Source organism: Aquarana catesbeiana, linkage group LG10 (genome assembly GCF_042186555.1).
Source record: "Aquarana catesbeiana isolate 2022-GZ linkage group LG10, ASM4218655v1, whole genome shotgun sequence".
Lineage (NCBI taxonomy): Eukaryota > Metazoa > Chordata > Amphibia > Anura > Ranidae > Aquarana > Aquarana catesbeiana.
The window spans coordinates 212675552-212694878 of NC_133333.1; the positions used below are offsets into that span (position 1 = coordinate 212675552).

At 42.7% G+C, this 19327-nt stretch overlaps 1 protein-coding gene across 1 annotated transcript in view; it reads left to right on the forward strand.

Annotated features, from left to right (window-relative positions):
* Window positions 1-19327, forward strand: part of LOC141111197 (CMP-N-acetylneuraminate-beta-galactosamide-alpha-2,3-sialyltransferase 4-like) — a 154363-nt gene that overhangs the window by 79059 nt on the left and 55977 nt on the right. The window lies entirely within an intron of this gene.

A 19327-nucleotide genomic window follows, 5' to 3' on the forward strand; every position in this document is an offset into this window, starting at 1 on the left:
CATGACAGTATACAATGATAATACACAGTGATCATACACCATGAAAAACAGTGGTACATGAGTCTTGTATATGAGATCCTGACGTGTTTCGACCCCAATTGGTCTTCTTCAGAGGATATATGTAAACTGTAAAGATGTTGACATATATTAAGATTCTTAGTTAGGAGGTGGGAAGAAAAACACTAAATAAGTATTTTCATATATATTTACCGGTCACATTGTATTAAGCCATATTAGGTAGCCTCTGTATGAAAAAAAAAACTCCCCTTTGCTTGATCCCAGCGTCTCCCAACGGTTGGCCCAATCAGCTAGGGAGCTAGCCGCCTATGCGTGCCTTACGAGGAGTCACACTACAGGTAGTCCCAAAAATTTCAGGGGGGCAGTGGAGAGGGATGAGCAGTGCCTGTAGTGAAAGTATTGTATATAATAAGGGGACAACTCAGGAGGATAATTGAGGAATTTCCATATATAATTATGTATTGTTGTATTTATACATATGCATTATATATATGTTTGATATCAAATATTGCAGCTGGATGGTCTGAATGATAGAAACAGAAAGGAAAAAAGGAAAGAAAAGAAAGAAAACCAGGTGAGGAAAAAACTGATGAGGAAGGGGAGGGGGAAAAAAAAAGGGGGGGAGGGAGGAAAGGGAAGCTTGTGATATATAAGTGAGGGAAGAAGGGAGAAAGGCAGGGAAGGAAAGAAAAAGAGAGAACATAGACCAGATCCAGTTGCAATAACTTGAATGTGGGGATGTGACAAATGTGAAAAAACTATATATTAAATAATTGTATAATTATATGATAAAAAAGGTGAAAAGTGAAAGGAGAAGTGAGAAGCCAAGCCATGACCAACCATGCCAGCAAAAAACTATGAAACCATATACGGATATAAACACCCAGAAAACGTGCAAGTCAAGAAAAGTGAAAGAATACTATAGGTGAGCTACAGTGAATTTACCTTGGCTGGTGTAGCAATAGTTCCAACTGAAGGAAAAGGACACCCGTAGGTGTTCCACCTTAATGTGTGCACGGTGTGGAACAATTTACAACGTCAAAAATCGTATCAGTGAGTAAATTGTCCATAATGTTAAAATATGAACAAACAACCATGGTGTGAACCACACACCATGGGGTTTAGTGGAATTGTATAAACGATCTTACCGGTCCTCAATTAGCACTGCAGGCATGTGAGCGTCCCATAGAGCATTGGGGATAAAACTGAAATCCCCATAATACTCAGTCACCTTATATGAGTAAACATCTCCTAAACTAATTTACCTCAATAACATGCAGGTGCTTTAATCCACTCCTCCATTGTTCCTCCCTGATAGGGATAGTGGCACCTGGCGTCACTCCATGTGTGATTCCCCCGGCGTTCCAGAAGAAGGGAATCCCGGCTCCACTGGTGTTTCTGCCGCAATTGCGTGAGTGCCGTGACGTCACGCGGGAAGTTTCGCACACGCGGGCATGGCCACGGCGTCCGGAAATGATCCGGAATGCCGCTGGCAGGCGGAGATTGCACTCCAGGTGGTGCTGCCACCTGGTGGGTGCTTAGGCAGGCACAGGGCCCTTGTGCCTCCCCACCCTGCCAGGAAGACACGCTATGGCAAAGTCATGGCCCTCGCTGAACTGGAAAACCAGGGATGAATAGTCAATCTAAGAGGGAAAAAGAAGACGAGAAAAGAGGCCAACGGCCAAAAATACATGGCACACCGATATTAATACATATTGTAAACACCCTACCAATGGCAAATATACATAAATGCAGATGTAATGAACATAAATAAATGTAATAGTAGCAAAATCTTTTTAAACTGTGAGCTATTAGAGTGCAAAGCAGGGTCCGCATATAGATACAAATAATTAGTTGCTACCAATGATGTCACAAATAAATTCATCTTGATAGCATGACAGATAAAGTGGAACCGCATACATAGGTGTCGTCCCACTTATCAAATTGGAGAAAACATTTAAAAATGTCGCAGGAACAGATGAATTGACATGTTGGGTAAGGAGCCTGTCCCGGATTAATCTCCAAGGGATCCCCTGACCAACATGTCCATCATTAATTAATCGCACAGTGTGGTGGAATAGAATAAATAAACGGGGGCGTATATATTAACAGAAAGGTACAAAAGGCAAAAAAAGGTTAATTGATGGAAAATACCCTAGTTGTATAAATTCAAATGGCATATCTATCCCAAGATGGTAATTCCCAACCCTGGGAATATTCGGGTATAGGGTACCATGATCAATGTGTTTTACCTGAGGAGAATCCTTGTAAAAAGGGAGCAAACTAAATAGATTAGTTGAGGCCAGGAGGTGACGTGGCCTGTAACTGAAATATCCATTTCTGTTCTTTTTTTAATAGAACCTTGTTCCAGTCGCCTCCTCTATTTAGAATATTCATCCTGTAAAGAGCTGTAAATGTTACTTTAGGTACTGTGTAGTCGCGTGCGGAAACAGCATGTCTCCCCACAGGAAGGTATGGGTTGCCTATTTGCATGCTGTACATATCTTTAGATATATGTCTCTAAAATTCCTATTTCGTTTTTCCTATATAATAGGCGCCACATTCGCACGCCATGAAATATACCACACCTTGAGTCTGGCAATTCACGAAGTGTGTGGGCTTAAAATGTTTCTCCATTGGGAAGATGAAAAATCTTTTCTTTTCTTATTAGTGGGCAGTAAGAGCAATGCCCACATGGAAATGAGCCAACTATGGAGCAATGTTTTAATCTTTTATATTCGTTTTTATACTCACTTTGGACAAGTCTGTCCTTTGAGGTAGCTCGCTTATAAGTTATGGCCGGTTGGTTGGAAACAAGATGCCTAAGTTTGGGGTCATCAGTTAAGATGTTCCAATGTTGCTGTAAAATATTTTTAATGGCCACATGTTGGCGTGAGTAACGCATCACCATGCGAGTGGGGTTAGAATCAGAGCTCTTAGGAGATTTGGGTTTAGACAACAAATTGGATCGAGATTGTCTTATAGTTTGATTGTATGCCTTCTTGAGGCATGATCGACTGTATCCACATGCTAGAAGACGATTTTGGAGGTTTTAAGCCTCCTTAATGAACAGGCTATCATTGGAGCAGTTGCGACGGAGTCGCAGATACTGCCCATAGGGGATGGAATTCTTAAGAGGTACAGGATGGAATCTGAAGTACCGTATTGCCAGCGGTACCCTTGCGGAACAGGGTACTGGATAACTTCCCTTCAGATGTGGTCGAGATCAAAACGTCCAAAAATGTGACACTGTCTTGATTGTAGGTCATAGTGAATTTCAAATTCCGATCGTTGATGTTGATCAAATTGAAAAATTCAATAAGTTCAATTTGTTGTCTAAACCCAAATCTCCTAAGAGCTCTGATTCTAACCCCACTCGCATTGTGATGCGTTACTCACGCCAACATGTGGCCATTAAAAATATTTTACAGCGACATTGGAACATCTTAACCGATGACCCCAAACTTAGGCATCTTGTTTCCAACCAACCGGCCATAACTTATAAGCGAGCTACCTCAATAAAAGGACAGACTTGTCCAAAGTGAGTATAAAAACGAATTTAAAAGATTAAAACATTGCTCCATAGTTGGCTCATTTCCATGTGGGCATTGCTCTTACTGGCCACTAATAAGAAAAGAAAAGATTTTTCATCTTCCTAATGGAGAAACATTCAAGCCCACACACTTTGTGAATTGCCAGACTCGAGGTGTGGTATATTTCATGGAATGCGAATGTGGCGCCTATTATATAGGAAAAACGAAGTAGGAATTTTAGAGACGTATATCCAAAGATATGTACAGCATGCAAATAGGCAACCCATACCTTACTGTGGGGAGACATGCTGTTTCCGCACACGACTACACAGTACCTAAAGTAACGTTTACAGCTCTTTACAGGATGAATATTCTAAATAGAGGAGGCGACTGGAACAAGGTTCTATTACAAAAAGAACAGAAATGGATATTTCAGTTACAGGCCACGTCACCTCCTGGCCTCAACTAATCTATTTCGTTTGCTCCCTTTTTACGAGGATTCTCCTCAGGTAAAACACATTGATCATGGTACCCTATACCTGATTATTCCCAGGGTTGGGAATTACCATCTAGGGATAGATATGCCATTTGAATTTATACAACTAGGGTATTTACCATCAATGAACCTTTTTTTACCTTTTGTACTTTTCTGTTAATATATACGCCCCCGTTTATTTATTCTATTCCACCACACTGTGCAATTAATTAATGATGGACATGTTGGTCAGGGGATCCCTTGGAGATTAATCCGGGACAGGCTCCTTACCAAACATCTCAATTCATCGGTTCCTGCAACGTTTTTAAATGTTTTCTCCAATTGGATAAGTGGGACGACACCTATGTATGCAGTTCCACTTTATCTGTCATACTATCAAGATGAATTTATTTGGAACATCATTGGTAACAACTAATTATTGTTATCTATATGCAGACCCTGCTTTGCACTCTAATAGCTCACAAAAGATTTTTCTACTATTATGTTTATTTATTTATGATCATTGCATCTGCATTTATGTATATTTGCCATTGGTAGGGTGTTTACAATATGTATTAATATCGGTGTGCCATGTATTTTTGGCCGTTGGCCTCTTTTCTCGTCTTCTTTTTCCCTCTTAGGTTGACTATCTATCTCCGGTTCAGCGAGGGCGATGACTTCCTGGCAGGGTGGGGAGGCACAAGGGCCCTGTGCCTCCCTAAGCACCCACCAGGTGGCAGCACCACCTGGAGTGCAATCTCCCCCTGCCAGCGGCATTCCGGATCGTTCCCGGACACCGTGGCCATGCCCGCGCGCGACGTCACGGCGCTCACGCAATTGCAGCGGAAACGCCGGTAGAGCCGGGATTCCCTTCTTCCAAAACGCCGGGGGAATCACACATTGAGTGACGCCAGGCGCCACTATCCCTATCAGGGAGGATCATTTCCGGACGCCGTGGCCATGCCTGCGTGTGTGAAACTTCGCGCGTGACGTCACGGCACTCACGCAATTGTGGCGGAAACACCAGTGGAGCCGGGATTCCCTTCTTCCGGAACGCCGGGGGAATCACACATGGAGTGACAGCAGGCGCCACTATCCCTATCAGGGAGGAACAATGGAGGAGTGGATTAAAGCACCTGCATGTTATGAGGTAAATTAATTTAGGAGATGTTTACTCATATAACGAGACTGAGTATTATGGGGATTTCAGTTTTATCCCCAATGCTCTATGGGACGCTCACATGCCTGCAGTGCTAATTGAGGACCGGTAAGATCGTTTATACAATTCCACTAAACCCCATGGTGTGCGGTTCACACCATGGTTGTTTGTTCATATTTTAACATTATGGACAATTTACTCACTGATACGATTTTTGACGTTGTAGATTGTCCCACGCCGTGCACACATTAAGGTGGAACACCTACAGGTGTCCTTTTCCTTCAGTTGGAACTATTGCTTCTACACCAGCCAAGGTAAATTCACTGTAGCTTACCTATAGTATTCACTCATTTTTCTTGACTTGCACGTTTTCTGGGTGTTTATATCCGTATATGGTTTGATCGTTTCTTGGTGGCATGGTTGGTCACGGCTTGGCTTCTCACTTCTCCTTTCACTTTTTCACCTTTTTTATCTTCACTTGGCACCGTCATATAATTATACAATTATATATAGTTTTTTCACATTTGTCACATCCCCACATTCAAGTTTTTACAACTGGATCTGGTCTATGTTCTCTCTTTTTCTTTCCTTCCCTGCCTTTCTCCCTTCTTCCCTCACTTTCATATCACAAGCTTCCCTTTCCTCCCCCCCCCCCTTTTTTTACCCCTCCCCTTCCTCACCAGTTTTTTCCTCACCTGGGTTTCTTTCTTTTCTTTCCTTTTTTCATTCAGACCATCCAGCTGCAATATTTGATATCAAACATATACATAGTGTAGAGGTCGACCGATATGGGTTTTTCTCTGGCCGATATTTAGAAATCGTGGCGGCCGATGGCCGATATATGATGCCGATTTTTTTGGGGCCCATATGTTAGACCGATTTTTTTTTTTTCCCTTCATCTCATAACATCTAACAGTTAGACCCTTTTTAACACTGGAGCATTTTTCAGGCGCTTTTGGGCTAAAAATAGCGCCTGTAAAATGCCTGCAATCAGCTCCCCTGCAGTCTCAGTGTGAAAACCCGAGTGCTTTAACACCGAGGCGATGCGCTGACAGGATGTTAAAAAAAAAAATCCTGCAAGCAGCATGTTTAGAGCGGTGTATACCGCTCCTCCACCACTCCTGCCCATTGAAATGAATGCGCACCCCTGCCGAAGCGCCTGCAAAGTGATTCGGCAGCGGCGCTTCACGGGCAAACGTCATCGCCCGCTAGCAGCCGAATAGCGCCGCTAAAATGATGGTAAAGCACCGCTAAAACTAGCAGCGTTTTACCGTCGACGCCTGCCAGCTCCAGTGTGAAAGCAGCCTTAATTAAAAAGTGATACAGAAAATTTCTTACATTTAAACATTTATTAAAACCCCTTCCCGCCGACCGTACGCAGATATGCGTACTCGGCTTTCCGGGGTTATACCGGGATGATGCCCGCAGCTGCAGGTATCATCCCGGTACCGTTGTTTACAGCGGGCGATCGGCTACCTGTGTATAACAACGATGCGGCTAAAAGCCGCTCGGTTGTTATACCAGAGGAGCGGGAGGGAACATCCTCCCCCTCCCGCCGCTGTTACCGGGCCTCCCGTGCGATCGGGAGGCCCGGTGTCCAATCGGGTACCTTCGGCAGCTGGGGGCGGGCTGGAACGAAGCTGTGAGCGGCTTCGTTCCAGCCTTCTTGTTGTAAACGCGGAAGCGACGTCATGACGTCACTTCCCGTTTACTCGGCTGCCAATGGCGCCGAATTTAAAAAAGTACACAGTATTCAGAATCGCAGTTTTCGGCGATCTGAATACTTTGAAGTGTAAAGGAGGGATGGGGGGTCTTTTAGACCCCCCATCCCTCCATAAAGAGTACCTGTCACCGCCTATTACTGTCACAAGGGATGTTTACATTCCTTGTGACAGCAATAAAAGTAAAAAAAAAAAAAAAAATTTTTTAAAACACAATTTATAAAGTAAAAAAATAAATAAAATAAATTTAAAAAAAATTTTTTTTTTTAAAGTGCCCCTGTCCCCGCGAGCTCGTGCAGCGAAGAAAACGCATACGGAAGTCGCGCCCGCATATGTAAACGGTGTTCAAACCACACATGTGAGGTATCGCCGCGATCGTCAGAGCGAGAGCAATAATTCTCGCCATAGACCTCCTCTGTAACTCAAACCTGGTAACTGTAAAAAAATTTTAAAACGTCGCCTATAGAAATTCATAGGTACCGTAGTTTGTCGCCATTCCACGAGTGCATGCAATTATAAAGGGTGACATGTTTGGTATCTATTTATTCGGCGTAACATCATCTTTCACATTATACAAAAAAATTGGGGTAACTTTACTGTTTGGATTTTTTAAAATTCATGAAAGTGTCCCTTTTCCAAAAATTTGCGTTTAAAACACCGCTGCACAAATACCGTGTGATAAAAAATATTGCAACAATCGCCATTTTATTCTCTAGATTCTCTGCTAAAAAAATATATATAATGTTTGGGAACTCTAAGTAATTTTCTAGCAAAAAATACGGATTTTAACTTGTAAACACCAAATTTCAAAAATAGGCTTAGTCATGAAAGGGTTAAACAAAACAAACCTCCACTGAGTTTACTTGTATGTATAATTTAGAAGAAAAAAAAACTATATCTTAAATATTAAATACACAAAAACAGGTAATCAAAAATTTTGGACGAAAAAAAATGGGCTAACTTTACTGTTTTTGTTTTTTTTTTTAATTCATTAGTGTATTTTTTCCAAAAAAATTGCATTTGAAAGACCGCTGCGCAAATACCGTGTGACATAAAATATTGCAACAACCGCTATTTTATTCCCTAGGGTTGCTGCTATAAAAAATATATATAATTTTTGGGGGTTCTAAGTGATTTTCTAGCAGAAAATACAGGATTTTTACTTGTAAGCAACAAGTGTCAGAAAAGATTTAGTCTTTAAATGGTTAAACTGAGAGCTTCTACACACTGAGTTTAGTTAATTGATAAGTAGAAACATTGTATCTCTTCTTGGTTCTTTTATCAGACTTTGCAGGCTGCCCAGAGAGGACAAACAAGTCGCTTCACGGAAGACTTCAGGCAACTTGCATTGATTTCTATTACAGAAGTTGTAATCTGCCTTTTTTAATTAGCACAATCAGCCGATGCCGATTAATTAAAAAATGCCAAATATCGGCCGATATATCGGTCGACCTCTAATATAGTGCATATGTATAAATACAACAATACATAAATACATATGGAAATTCCCCAATTATCCTCCTGAGTTGTCCACTTATTATATACAATACTTTCACTACAGGCACTGCTCATCCCTCTCCGCTGCCTCCCTGAACTTTTGGGACTACCTGTAGTGTGACTCCTCGTAAGGCACGCATAGGCGGCTGGCTCCCTTGCTGACTGGGCCAACTGTTGGGAGATGCTGGGATCAAGCAAAGGGGAGTTTTTTTTCATACAGAGGCTACCTAATATGGCTTAATACAATGTGACCGGTAAATATATATGAAAATACTTATTTAGTGTTTTTTCTTCCCACCTCCTAACTAAGAATCTTAATATATGTCAACATCTTTACAGTTTACATATATCCTCTCAAGAAGACCCGTTGGGGTTGAAACGCGTCAGGATCTCATATACAAGACTCATGTACCACTGTTTTTCATGGTGTATGATCACCGTGTATTATCATTGTATACTGTCATGCCATTGGCGTTGTTTTTACTATTTATTATTTGTGTACCACAGCTCATGTTGTGACTACTTATGTCCAGAGCAACATTTTTTGATACTTTGTTAAAATAAAAAATATCTATCACGTTATCTTCTCAGTATACTTTTTAATCATTGTTTGCTGCTAAAAAACCCCTCATGGGGGATGATCCTCTCATTTGCCAATTTCATTTGGGGTGTGCAGCTATTTTTGTCTTCCCTCATAAGAGTGTCCTTTCTTTAACCAATTCCCGCCCGGCCTATAGCGGATTGACGACCGGGCGATGGTCCTGTTAGCCTGACTGGGCGTCATATGTCGTCCAGCAGGATAACATGCCAGGGCGCGCATTGCGGCAATCGGTGGAGCGCTGTATTAGTCTGACACACAGCTCCACGGCTGATCACGATGTCAATAGGAAGAGCCATTGATCGGCTTTTCCTCACTCGCGTCTGACAGACGCGAGTAGAGGGGAGCTGATCGGCGGCTCTCCTGGCAGGAGGGGTCTGCGCTGATTGTTTATCAGCGCAGCCCCCCTCAGATGACCACACTGGACCACCAGGGAAGCGGGCAACATGTGGATGGCCAGGTATGTACCCCATGGCCATCCACATGTGCCCAATGTGCCCAGTCAGTGCCCAAACAGTGCCCACAAATGGGCACTGATTGGCGCCATTACATTGCAGTGATGCCCAGCAATGCCACCCTTAGGGGCATCAGTGCCACCGGTGTCATCATTGCCACCCATCAGTGTCCATCGGTGCCACCTGTCAGTGCCCATCTGTGCCCACCTATCAGTGCCCATCAGTGCCCATCTGTGCCACCCATCAGTGCCACCCATAAGTACCCATCAGTGCCACCCATAAGTACCCATCAATGCAACCTACGAGTGCCCATCGGTGTCACCTATGGGTGCTCATCGGTGCCACCTATGAGTGCCCATCGGTGCCGCATACCAGTGCCACCTATCAGTGCCCATCAGTGCCGCCTATCAGTGCCCATCATTGGTGCCACCTCATCGGTGCCCATCAGTGCTGCTGTGTGAGTGCCCGTCAGTGCAGCCATATCAGTGCCCGTCATTGAAGAAGAAAACGTACTTATTTACAAAAATTTTTAACAGAAACAAAGAAAAACTTTTTTTTCAAAATTTTCTGTCTTTTTTTATTTGTTGCGCAAAAAATAAAAACCGCAGAGGTGATCAAATACCACCAAAAGAAAGCTCTATTTGTGGGAACAAAATTATAAAAAAATTATTTGAGTACAGTGTAGCATGACCGCGCAATTGTCATTCAAATTGCGACAGCGCTGAAAGCTGAAAATTGGCCTGGGCAGGAAGGTGTCTAAGTGCCTGGTATTGAAGTGGTTAATAATAAAAGCCTTGGCTGCATCCAAGGAAAGGATTGTTCTGTTGCCTAAATTAATAGCTGAAGTTTTCACATTAACCCCTTGGTCACCCCCTAATGTTAACCCCTTCCCTGCCAGTGACATTTATACAGTAATCAGTACATTTTTATAGCACGGATGGCTGTATAATTGTCAATGGTCCCAAAAATGTGTTAAAAGTGTCAATTTGTCAACCGGAATATCCCGTCCCAATAAAAATCGCAGATCGCCACCATTACTAGTAAAAAAAAAAAATTATAATTAAAATGTCATAAATCTATCCCCTATTTTGTAGTCGCTACAACTTTTGCGCAAACCAATCAATCTACGCTCATTGCGATTTTTTTTCATGAAAGATATGAAGAATACATATGGGCCTAAACTGAGGAAAAAAATAGTTTTTTTGATAAAATATGTGGGATATTTATTATAGCAAAAAGTAAAAGATAATGTTTTCAAAATTTTCGCTCGCAGAGGTGATAAAATTTCACCAAAAGAAAGCTCTATTTGTGGGAAAAAAAGGACGTCAATTTTGTTTGAGTACAGCGTCGCCCAACCGTGCAATTGTCAGGTAAAGCAACGCAAAAAATGGCCTGGTCATTGAGCAGCCAAATCTTCTAGGGCTCAAGTGGTTAAAAAGTCAAATATAGGGAGAGAGGGTAAGGTACCAATTCTTAAGAACAACTTCTACCCCTGTGCATATCATGCATTTAATAGGGCAGCTAAATCAAGAGAGGTTTCTATATCGGTTTCAAGACGAATTCCCTGGACATTAATAGACAAAAAATAGAGGGCAGATTTCTGTTCCTCAAAAAGACGATGGGTGGCATAAAAGTGACTCTGGCCACGATATATGGCCCCAATAATAATCAAGATCAATTTATCTGCGCTACTATTAACAAGCTGATGAAATTTACTGACTGTAAACTTATTTTGGGGGGGGCTATTTTATCTTCCCCTAGACCCGAAGATGGGTACAGGGGGATCAGGGGGAAGCTCTTCGGTAGTTACAGGTCTACATAAACGAGTCTTGCAAATATTGCATAATTCCCAACTTACTGACGCATGGAGAGCGTATCACCCCGACGAAAGAGACTACACCTTTTGTTCAGTGCCACAAAGTATATTCTAGGATCGACTTATTTTTCACTCCACAGAGTATGTTAACGGCGGTTAAAGAGGTGGCTATAGGGAGTGCTACATGGTCAGACCACGCCCCCCGGTCTCACTGACATTAACTATGAATGAGTATTCCTCTGACAAAAGGAGACAGTGACGATTGAATGAGAGTTTGATGGAAGATAGGATGGTGGTAGAGGAAGTTATTAAGGAATTGCAGTATTATTTTCAATATAATACTGTAGAGGAGACAGATGCAGGGATAATCTGGGAAGCGCACAAAACGGTAATAAGAGGGGTACTCATTAAGCATGGTTCCAGAATAAAAAAGGAAAGGGAGGCCCAATTGACCCAATTACTGACAGATATACAGTTGTTAGAGACCCAACATGAGGTGTACGGGGGAGACAGAACTCCTTAAATTGCGTAGACAAGTGATAGAGTTACTCCAACATAGAACTAAGGCAGCACTTCAGAGATGCCGGAAATATTATTATGAAACAGGAGACAAATGCGGACGTTCACTGGCTAGAGCTTTACAGGATCAGAGGACGCAATCCTATGTCCCCCACTTAGTGGACCCCGAAGGTAGAAAGGTACACCTTCCCTCCCAGATTGTCTCGACCTTCGGTAGATTTTAACAATCCTTATATACCGTAATTTGCCTACCAGATCACAACCTCAAAATATCATGAAGGAATATATTTACTCTTCAGGTATTTCTCAATTGACAGAACAGATTCGAGAAGAGTTGGATGTCGCTATTACCTTACAGGAATTGCAAGAGGCCATCAGGACATCCAAACCCGGAAAGCTCCGGGTCCGGATGGCTTTACACATAAATACTACCAGACTTTTTTTCCCTCAGTTGGGTAAGCAGATGGTACAAACATTTAATGCAATGGGACACGGGACAGGATTTACTCCGGAAACCCTGAAAGCACATATCACCGTTATTCCGAAGGAGGATAAGGACCCATCAATATGTGGCAGCTATCGCCCCATTTCAGTACTGAATGTGGATCTTATGTTATTTACAAAAATATTAGTTACACGTAATACAACCACATTTGACTGCATTAGTATACCCAGACCAGGTAGGCTTTATTCCAACGTGGGAGGCCTGTGATAATACCATTAAAATTTTGAATCTAGTTCACTTAGTCGGTCATTCTAAAACATCCACTGTGTTCCTGGGAATGGATGCCGAAAAGGCATTCGATCGGGTCAATTGGTCTTTTATGTTTTCAGTCCTACGGTATGTGGGTGTAGGGGAGAGGATGGTAGGGTGGATCTCGAGCATATTCACAAGGCCGGAGGCACAAATAAAAGCGAATGGAGTTCTATATGAACCTTTCTCTATCTCTAACCGCACCCGCCAAGGGTGCCCTTTATCACCACCCCTTTTTGCTATCACCTTAGCCATTTCTTTGTAAGGTCAGGCAAAACCCGGATATTAGGGGGTTAATAACCGGAGATTTACATCATAAAGTATCCGCATATGCAGATGATCTTTTCTTCTGCCTTACTAAACCTGTTATATCTATGCCGAACCTACTAAGAGAATTGGACCAATATGGTGCACTGTCCAATTTAAAAATTAATATGTCCAAGTCAGAGGCAATGGGTATATCTATGATGACAACTCAAATTAACGCTTTAAAAATAACTTAACTTTAGATGGACCTATATGGGCATCAAATACCTGGGCACGTTGATTCCACCTTAATTGGACCAAACCTTTGAGCTGAATTTTCCACCTCTACTGAGTAAAGTGAAAGTCATACTTTCTAAATGGCATCAGGGCCTTTTCTCTTGGTTCGGTAGATGTAACATAATAAAAATGTCAGTATTGCCTAAATTTTCCTATCTCTTTCAAACTCTACCCATTCATATACACCCAGAATTCTTTAAACAGACTAATAAGATGATAACTGAATTCATTTGGGCCCATAAAAGGCCCAGAATTCAACGCCGTTTAATGACAATGCCTAAACAATATGGGGGGTAGCGGTACCAGATATGCAGAAATATTATCAGGCGTCTCATATGGCGGGACTAGTAGACTGGTGTAGGCATGCCAGCTTCAAAATATGGCCAAAGATCGAGCAATCACAGTGTGAGGTCCCATTGCATCGTGCAGTTTTGTGCTTTGGAGACCTGAGTTCAGCTCTCAAAAAGCACCCAACCTTGGGCCCTAAACTGCGTATTTGCTCTCGAATATGTTCCACCACTTTATTATCATCTGTCAACTCCCCCCTATACCCTATTGTAGGGAATCCTCGTTTCCATCCGGGACTACAGGAGGGACCCTTCAGGAAACTTTCAGGCTCACAGTGTTTTCAGGCCTCGCATTTTATACAAATAGAGAGTGGGACATGGCCCTCATTATCTGAACTAACATCATCCAACGACCGTTTCTGTCTTGATTTCTGGAGTGGGACTCAGTTGCGACATTTCCTTAACACTCTCCCACCTCCGGACAGATTTCAACGAACATTGGCACCCTTAGAACTATGCGAGGGGACGGGGCCTTGCTCTCACTTAATATCGCAAATGTATGCACTACTGGTTGCCCCCCAAGAGGATTATGTCCCTCCATATATAAGGAAGTGGGAAATAACATTAGACAGGACGTTCACCCAGGCACAACATAGGCAGATAGTAAATCTTGCGTTGAAATCTTCAATATCCACAAGAATCCAAGAAACTAATTTTAAAATAATGACAAGATGGTACCGTACACCCTCATTACTTAATAAATTCTTTCCGGAGATCCCGGACAAATGTTGGAGGTGTCAGGGCAAAAAAGAGGGACTCTACTCCACGTTTTTTGGTCCTGCCCAAAACTGGAGTACTTCTGGAGGGAGATACAGCAGATAGCACAGAAATTTACTGAGTATAACCTCCCAGAAGATCCAGCCCTATTTTTGTTACATGTCTCAAACATACCGGGGAAAATATATAGTAAATTAATTTTGCGCCATCTTATTAACGCTGCTAGGTCATGTATCGTACGGCAGTGGAGAGATACGAGCCCTCCCACAATTCTTACATGGGTCACACGAATTGAAGAGGTTAATAGGATGGAAGAATTGTTATTATCGGCTCAAAATCGAAAGGAGACATATTTAGAAACTTGGGGCCAATGGAATACATTTAAATTCTCTGAGGAAGGGAGTTCCCTCTTTGCTCCTAAGAGTATTTGAAAAAGAGAGGAGTGGGGGGCCTTGGGGGTGCCCTCACTTCCCTGGATGATGGTATAGTGAACTCGCCTTTTTCTCGGTACATTTCCCCTCCAACTCCGACTCCCCCTCCCCTATCAGTGTTTTTTTTGTTTTGTTTTTTGTTTGTTTTTGTTTTTTTACTCTTCTTCTCTCTCTCTCTGTTTTTTTTTTTTTTTTTTTACGAATTCTTTCCCTCATGGGGCTTTTTACTTTCTCCTTTAGCCTCTTCAGATATGTAGAGGTTTCTCTTCTTAGTAAAGTATGTTGTCAGGGCATACAAGAGAAGCAGGTCTAACGGAAGATAGAATGGGGACTATCTGCTGATCCTGCCACAGCTCCAGAGGTTGGTGTCTTGATCCTGCCACAGCCTCAGAAGTCAGTGTGCTGATCCTGCCACAGCTCCAGGAGTCAGATGGTGAAGGATATCCTATCTGAGAGGGATCCTGGGCACATCTCCAGGCATTCCTGAGGGCGTGGGCCATTCCGGTTACGAGGTGGCCAGTTGGGCCTTTCGGGAAGAGGAGGCCATGCTGGAAAACAAAAAGAAGATTCAGAGGCTGGAATATGTTGTCGGGGTTAGAGTGACCAGTGCAGCTGATGGTGACCCCGAGGTCGAGCTTCTTAAGACTCAGGTGTTGCAGCTGATAGAGATGATGGCCCTGTTGACCGCCAAGCCCACTGCTCTACCCAGTGAGGAAGTTTCAGAGTCCAAGAAGTCATCAAGCTCTACGATTTCCCAGACTGAGGCCAGCAAATCAAGGAATCTGCTTCAACTGTGGAGGCATGGGACATTATCGATGGGTGTGTCAGAGTCCAGTGAAGCCTGAAGCACAGTGCCAGCAGCAGGCAGGAAACTCCAGAGGGCCCCCGGTGAAGGAACCAACCACGTGCCCAGCTACATTAGCTAGCTCCAGAAAAACCAACGACGCAAAGAGACCGCAGCGGAAGTCCAAACTCTTGCAGAGGGCTTCCAGTGTCCCCTTTGCCTTTGATACATGCTGCCTGCCGTCGGAGAGTCAGTGCACACCAAACCCCCAGAACTCAAGGGAGACTTAGGCCAGATCAGAATTTCCACAAGAAAGAAGCACAGATACAGGCCACTGAACAGGCCAAGGCCTCCACTTCCTCCAAGATTCCTAACAAGCTAGTGGGACCTTCCCCGGTTGTCTCCATCCAAGTGGAGGGAATCTTCACCAAGGCCCTCCTGGATACTGGAGCTCATGTGACCCTCCTCTACATCGACTTCCGTGACAGGCAACTCAAGCACCTGCCATTGGAGAAGTTGGAAGAGCTAGAGATATGGGGCATTGGGACTCAGAACTTCCCCTATGATGGCCATCTACCAGTCGAGCTGACCTTCGATCGCTCCATGGCTGGGAAAGCAGAGACTTTTGACACATTGGCAGTGGTCTGTCCTCGCCCACCAGGGGCCAGCAAGAGTCCCCTGATCATAGGGACCAATACGGATCTTGTCCAACAACTGTTGACACCTCTTATTTTGTAGCCTAGCACCTCGACTACGAGTGTAAACCCCATGCTGAGACAAGCCTACCAGCAGTTGGTGCAAGAACAGAAGGCCCCAGCTGAAGGAGTGGGAAAGATCTGGCGCCTGGACAGGTGTGAGAAAGTGTTACAGCCTGGTGAGGTAACCTGTCTACGAGCATCAGTCAAGCTACATTGGAAGCAATGAGGCCCTTTCATTGTCCTTGAAGCAGACAGCCAGAGAGAGTATATGGGAGTGGAGATAATCCCCAAAGTGGTTTCAACTAAGGCGTTGCATAGAAGTCACAGGAAAATCTTGGTTACTGTACGCAACATACAGTGCCTTGGAAAAGTATTCATACCTCTTGAAATTTCCCACAATTTGTTACAATCAAAAGCAAATTTATTTTATTGGGATTTTATGTGATAGACCAACACAAAGTGGCACAAAATTGTGAAGTGGATAAATTGTTTTCAAATTTTTTTACAAATAAATATATGTGAAAAGTGTGGCGTGCATTTGTATTCACCCCCTTTACTTTAATACACCTAACTAAAATCTAGTGTAACCAATTGTCTTCAGAAGTCACCTAATTAGTAAATGGAGTCCACCTGTGTGTAATTTAATCTCAGTATAAATACAGCTGTTCTGTGAAACCCTCAGAGGTTTGTTAAAGAACCTTAGCAAACAAACCACATCATGAAGGCCAAGGAACACACCAGACAGGTCAGGGATAAAGTTGTGGAGAAGTTTAAAGCAGTGTTTGGTTATAAAAAAAATCCCAACCTTTGAACATCTCACAGAACACTGTTTAATCAATCATCTGAAAATGGAAATTTGCTGCAATTACAGCTGCAAGTCCTTTTGGGTATGTCTCTACCAGCTTTGCATATCTAGAGAATGACATTTGTGCCCATTCTTCTTTGCAAAATAGCTCAAAAAGTAGGTTCTTCCTCCGGCACACTTTTTTGGATCAGAGCGGGTTGGATGTCAGCGGACATGTCACCGCTGACATCCGACACTCCATAGAGGTCTATGGAGTGTCCGTTCAGGTCCGCCTAAAAAACTGAAAGGCGGACCTGAATGGACAGTCCGTGTGAAAGAGGCCTTACAGGTTTTCTTCTAAGATTGCCATGTATATGGCTCCATCCATCTTTCCATGAACTCTGACCAGCGTCCCTGTCCCTGCTGAAGAAAAGCATCCCCACAACATGATACTGCCACCACCATTTTTCATGGTGGGGATGGTGTGTTCAGAGTGATGTGTAGTGTTCGTTTTCCGCCACGTATAGTGTTTGGTTTTAGGCCAAAAAGTTCAGTGTTGGTCTCATCTGACCAGAGCACTTTCTTCCACATGTTTTCTGTGTCCCCCACATGGCTTCTCGCAAACTGAACTTCTTATGGCTTTCTTTCAACAATGGCTTTCTTCTTGCCACTGTTCCATAACAGCTAGATTTGTGGAGTGCATGACTAATAGCTGTCCTGTGGACAGATTCTCCCACCTGAGCTGTGGATCTCTGCAGCTCCTCCAGAGTTGCCATGGGCCTCTTGGCTGCTTCTCTTATTAATGCTCTCCTTGCCTGGCCTGTCAGTTTAGGTGGACGGCCATGTCTTGGTAGGTTTGCAGTTGTGCCATACTCTTTCCATTTTCAGATGATTGATTAAACAGTGCTCTGTGAGATGTGCAAAGGTTGGAATTTTTTTTATAACCACACCCTGCTTTAAACTTCTCCACAACTTTATCCCTGACCTGTCTGGTGTGTTTCTTGGCCTTCATGATGTGGTTTGTTTGCTAAGGTTCTCTAACAAACCTCTGAGTGTTTCACAGAACAGCTATATTTATACTGAGATTAAATTACACACAGGTGGACTCCATTTACTAATTAGGTGACTTCTGAAGACATTAGGTTCCACTAGATTTTAGTTAGGTGTATCAAAGCAAAGTGGGCTGAATACAAATGCATGCCACACTTTCAGATATTTATTTGTAAAAAAAGTTTGAAAATCATTTATCATTTTTCTTCCACTTCACAATTATGTGTTACTTTGTGTTGGTCTATCACATAAAATCCCAATAAAATATGTTTACATTTTTGTTTGTAACATGACAAAATGTGGAAAATTTCAAGGGGTAAACTCTTGCATTAAAGCTTTTTTTTCTTTAACTTGTTGTGCCACCATCTTTTCTTTCTCTCTGTTGGACCCAAATTTTAATCCATTTTATTGTACAGAATTCTGCTAATTATCTCCATTCTTTAAAGAGGTCCTCGTCCAAGAAACTGCATACCTTCTTAATCCAAAGGCCTCTTGGAGTAATTCCTAGTTCAAGATATTTTTTAAGAAAAGCTAAGTCCCACCATTGGGTGTGTTCGTGTTGTATCGTGTCCTGTACCTGGAGAAAAGCTTTCCTCATGAGAATTTCAAAGGCCTCAGTATGAGGTAGATTATTGGTAACTGGAGTTTTACTATTATCTGAACCAATATTACGTGTTCCATTAACACCTATACTATCAAATATGGCTTGAAGCCTGGTTGACCTATCTGAAACCATAACTTAAAAACGTGACAATATGAGATGGACAGAAAAAGAAAAAAAAATTAAAAAAAAAAAAAAAAGGTGTTTCGAAAAAGATTAAAGTGGAGGGCCACCCTAAAAAAAAAAATTGCATGAAAAATCCTAAAAAAATTAAAAAAAAAAACATTTGAAAAAAAAAAAATTTTAAACTTACCTAAACCCTTGTTGCTAGGCAGTCTTCCTAATCTGCCTCTTCCTATTCCGCGGTGTATTCTGCTCCTCGGTGAGCGGCCCCGTTGCCTTCTGGGAACTGTGTGTGTTCCCAGAACACCACGGGGCCATTCACAGAGCACCGCGCCATTCGCACATGCGCAGTAGGAAACTGGCAGTGAAGCCGCAAGGCTCCACTGCCTGTTTCCCTTACTTAGGATGGCAGTGCTGGGAACCGAGAGCCGAGGGACGGGTCGGCCTCGGGCGGCCGACATCGTGGGCACCCAGGACAGGTAAGTACTTATTTAAAGTCAGCAGCTACAGTGTTTGTAGCTGCTGACTTTTAAATTTTTTTTTTCAGGGACGGAATCCTGCTTTAAGTTAAAAAATCGTATCTTTTAAAAAAGTTCATATAAATGTATGTATATGTACAATAATAGCCAATATAATTGCCTGCGATAAAAATTAATAATAGCAATACATCTTAGTTTGCGAATCAGACACTTGATTGCGTTACT